The 5000-nt window shown below is 39.7% G+C and overlaps 3 non-coding genes across 3 annotated transcripts; all 3 read right to left on the minus strand.

Moving 5' to 3' along the window:
• Positions 1–403: 403 nt before the first annotated feature.
• On the minus strand, positions 404–476 carry TRNAR-UCG (transfer RNA arginine (anticodon UCG)). The gene has a single exon. It is a non-coding gene; the product is annotated as a tRNA-Arg (tRNA).
• A 3103-nt stretch (positions 477–3579) lies between these two features.
• Positions 3580–3652, minus strand: TRNAR-UCG (transfer RNA arginine (anticodon UCG)). The gene has a single exon. It is a non-coding gene; the product is annotated as a tRNA-Arg (tRNA).
• Positions 3653–4299: 647 nt separating this feature from the next.
• TRNAR-CCU (transfer RNA arginine (anticodon CCU)) lies at positions 4300–4372 on the minus strand. Its single transcript has one exon. It is a non-coding gene; the product is annotated as a tRNA-Arg (tRNA).
• Between the last annotated feature and the right edge of the window lie 628 nt (positions 4373–5000).

Consider the following 5000-nt stretch of genomic DNA (forward strand, 5'->3'; position numbering starts at 1 on the left):
GCCAATGTGCCGATCCTTTATACATTTTGTGTAGTACTTTTCTTACTCGGAGGCAAAATCAGCACTTTAACTGCCCAAATCATACAGATTTTACCAATGTAGCACTCTATGCACACATAGGCACACACCTTGCAGTTCTTCTACACACACTTAAGCTAAAAACCCATTCTGTCACGTCAAAATTCTGCTAACCTATTACATATTCAGTGCGTCGGCATAGAAGCACTTTTTAATGCCACTAAAATGCACAAGTAGTTAGACTGAAGATGCAACCTGAATGAGTTTACAGTATGTACTCCACTTTATTAATGATTAGTAATGAGAAAGTGAGGACTACAAGCGTATTGGAAAAGACTTTTTCCACTCTGAATGTAAAGCAGATTGTGTGACCATTGGCCAAAAACGACCACGAAGGGACTCGAACCCTCAATCTTCTGATCCGAAGTCAGACGCCTTATCCATTAGGCCACGCGGTCATCCGTTCACCTGAGATGATTTTTATCATGTAGGTGGTATGCATGGATGGAGAACATATTATTGAAAGGTATTCAGGTTTACATTCCATAGTGTTCTTTCAGCTCTTTTCGCTGGAAGCACTTTTTTGGAATCTATATATTGAGAATTTTATGAGTACGATATGCTTTTGTTTTCCTTTTTGCATGCAAACCTCTTTCCTCATGAGTTTAAAGCTCATTTGTATGCTCTACATAGCTCTGGACGTTTCCAGACGTGGAGTGAATCTGTTTTGAAAGCAGTACAAATTGCTCCTTCCTGAATATGCTAATTTTTCACACTCACATAGGTTGTATAAGTTTTATGAATCCTGGCTTGACCTATTCAAGTAGCTGAAAGCCTGTCACCACCTCTAGAAACAAGATTCACACCAATCCAATTCAAATCATTTTTTCCAAAGGAATATGTTCTGGCCCGTTGAAAATGCATCTCGCAAAAATAGGCATTTAAAAAAATACTTTGAAGTTTCAGAACACTAACATGACTGTGAAGTGTACACAAGTAAAATGGGACCGTTTCAAAGTACCTAATCCCTCATAAACTTCTGAGAGGAAGCATGTAATAAATCTACCTAATTTTCTGGAAAAGAAAGAGGGAGGATTTTTGTTATCACCTCAGATGGGACTCGAACCCACAATCCCTGGTTTAGGAGGCCAGTGCCTTATCCTTTAGGCCACTGAGGCACACATGCATAGCTCTTTTCTAGAGACATTATTCAAATGTATTCTATGGTCAGACACCGGTGTGTGCACACAGGGCATTTCTCACTTCTCTCTATAAGTAAACTTCCCATTTTCATCCTCTTCCATCCCCGACTTTAACGCTCTCTTCTATGCTATAATGGAGACTTTGCAATTTTAGCAAGTGGAGAGAAATTGGAGAACCCCTTTCGACTCCACACTTCTTCTTCACTTACTTCTTTTCTCAATATACTGGGCTTAGAAAATGGTATCAAGCCATCCTTATCATCAGCAGAACACGGAAAGAGGCACCAAGTCTCCTAACCAAGTTCAACCACACTCTGCAACTTAACCATTGCACTACAAATTAGGCAACGGGGGCATCAGCAAAGGCAGCCAATGTGCCGATCCTTTATACATTTTTTGTAGTACTTTTCTTACTCGGAGGCAAATTCAGCACTTTAACTGCCCAAATCATACAGACTTTACACATGTAGCACTCTATGCACACATAGGCACACACCTTGCAGTTCTTCTACACACACTTAAGCTAAAAACCCATTCTGTCACGTCAAAATTCTGCAAACCTATTACATATTCAGTGCGTCGGCATAGAAGCACTTTTTAATGCCACTAAAATGCACAAGTAGTTAGACTGAAGATGCAACCTGAATGAGTTTACAGTATGTACTCCACTTTATTAATGATTAGTAATGAGAAAGTGAGGACTACAAGAGTATTGGAAAATACTTTTTCCACTCTGAATGTAAAGCAGATTGTGTGACCATTGGCCAAAAACGACCATGAAGGGACTCGAACCCTCAATCATCTGATCCGAAGTCAGACGCCTTATCCATTAGGCCACGCGGTCATCCGTTCACCTGAGATGATTTTTATCATGTAGGTGGTATGCATGGATGGAGAACATATTATTGAAAGGTATTCAGGTTTACATCCCATAGTGTTCTTTCAGCTCTTTTCGCTGGAAGCACTTTTTTGGAATCTATATATTGAGTATTTTATGAGTACGATATGCTTTTGTTTTCCTTTTTGCATACAAACCTCTTTCCTCATGAGTTTAAAGCTCATTTGTATTCTCTACATAGCTCTGGAAGTTTCCAGACGTGGAGTGAAACTGTTTTGAAAGTAGGACAAATTGCTCCTTCCTGCATATGCTAATTTTTCACACTCACATAGGTTGTATACATTTTATGAATCCTGGCTTGACCTATTCAAGTAGCTGAAAGCCTGTCACCACCTCTAGAAACAAGATTCACACCAATCCAATTCAAATCATTTTTTCCAAAGGAATATGTTCTGGCCGGTCGAAAATGCATCTCACAAAAATAGGCATTTAAAAATATACTTTGCAGTTTCAGAACACTAACATGACTGTGAAGTGTACACAAGTAAAATGGGACCGTTTCAAAGTACCTAATCCCTCATAAACTTCTGAGAGGAAGCATGTAATAAATCTACCTAATTTTCTGGAAAAGAAAGAGGGAGGATTTTTGTTATCACCTCAGATGGGACTTGAACCCACAATCCCTGGCTTAGGAGGCCAGTGCCTTATACATTAGGCCACTGAGGCGCACATGCATAGCTCTTTTCTAGAGGCATTATTTAAATGTATTCTATGGTCAGACACCGGTGTGTGCACACAGGGCATTTCTCACTTCTCTCTATAAGTAAACTTCCCATTTTCATCCTCTTCCATCCCCGACTTTAACGCTCTCTTCTATGCTATAATGGAGACTTTGCAATTTTAGCAAGTGGAGAGAAATTGGAGAACCACTTTCGACTCCACACTTCTTCTTCACTTACTTCTTTTCTCAATATACTGGGCTTAGAAAATGGTATCAAGCCATCCTTATCATCAGCAGGACACGGAAAGAGGCACCAAGTCTCCTAACCAAGTTCAACCACACTCTGCAACTTAACCATTGCACTACAAATTAGGCAACAGGGGCATCAGCAAAGGCAGCCAATGTGCCGATCCTTTATACATTTTGTGTAGTACTTTTCTTACTCGGAGGCAAAATCAGCACTTTAACTGCCCAAATCATACATATTTTACCAATGTAGCACTCTATGCACACATAGGCACACACCTTGCAGTTCTTCTACACACACTTAAGCTAAAAACCCATTCTGTCACGTCAAAATTCTGCAAACCTATTACATATTCAGTGCGTCGGCATAGAAGCACTTTTTAATGCCACTAAAATGCACAAGTAGTTAGACTGAAGATGCAACCTGAATGAGTTTACAGTATGTACTCCACTTTATTAATGATTAGTAATGAGAACGTGAGGACTACAAGAGTATTGGAAAAGACTTTTTCCACTCTGAATGTAAAGCAGATTGTGTGACCATTGGCCAAAAATGACCACGAAGGGACTCGAACCCTCAATCTTCTGATCCGAAGTCAGACGCCTTATCCATTAGGCCACGCAGTCATCCGTTCACCTGAGATGATTTTTATCATGTAGGTGGTATGCATGGATGGAGAACATATTATTGAAAGGTATTCAGGTTTACATCCCATAGTGTTCTTTCAGATCTTTTCGCTGGAAGCACTTTTTTGGAATCTATATATTGAGTATTTTATGAGTACGATATGCTTTTGTTTTCCTTTTTGCATACAAACCTCTTTCCTCATGCGTTTAAAGCTCATTTGTATTCTCTACATAGCTCTGGAAGTTTCCAGACGTGGAGTGAAACTGTTTTGAAAGTAGGACAAATTGCTCCTTCCTGCATATGCTAATTTTTCACACTCACATAGGTTGTATACTTTTTATGAATCCTGGCTTGACCTATTCAAGTAGCTGAAAGCCTGTCACCACCTCTAGAAACAAGATTCACACCAATCCAATTCAAATCATTTTTTCCAAAGGAATATGTTCTGGCCGGTCGAAAATGCATCTCACAAAAATAGGCATTTAAAAATATACTTTGCAGTTTCAGAACACTAACATGACTGTGAAGTGTACACAAGTAAAATGGGACCGTTTCAAAGTAACTAATCCCTCATAAACTTCTGAGAGGAAGCATGTAATAAATCTACCTAATTTTCTGGAAAAGATAGAGGGAGGATTTTTGTTATCACCTCAGATGGGACTTGAACCCACAATCTCTGGCTTAGGAGGCCAGTGCCTTATCCATTAGGCCACTGAGGCACACATGCATAGCTCTTTTCTAGAGGCATTATTTAAATGTATTCTATGGTCAGACACCGGTGTGTGCACACAGGGCATTTCTCACTTCTCTCTATAAGTAAACTTCCCATTTTCATCCTCTTCCATCCCCGACTTTAACGCTCTCTTCTATGCTTTAATGGAGACTTTGCAATTTTAGCAAGTGGAGAGAAATTGGAGAACCACTTTCGACTCCACACTTCTTCTTCACTTACTTCTTTTCTCAATATACTGGGCTTAGAAAATGGTATCAAGCCATCCTTATCATCAGTAGGACACGGAAAGAGGCACCAAGTCTCCTAACCAAGTTCAACCACACTCTGCAACTTAACCATTGCACTACAAATTAGGCAACAGGGGCATCAGCAAAGGCAGCCAATGTGCCGATCCTTTATACATTTTGTGTAGTACTTTTCTTACTCGGAGGCAAAATCAGCACTTTAACTGCCCAAATCATACAGATTTTACACATGTAGCACTCTATGCACACATAGGCACACACCTTGCAGTTCTTCTACACACACTTAAGCTAAAAACCCATTCTGTCACGTCAAAATTCTGCAAACCTATTACATATTCAGTGCGTCTGCATAGAAGCACTTTTTAATGC

The sequence above is a fragment of the Triturus cristatus genome, chromosome 4_1, assembly GCF_964204655.1.
Source record: "Triturus cristatus chromosome 4_1, aTriCri1.1, whole genome shotgun sequence".
NCBI classification, from domain to species: domain Eukaryota; kingdom Metazoa; phylum Chordata; class Amphibia; order Caudata; family Salamandridae; genus Triturus; species Triturus cristatus.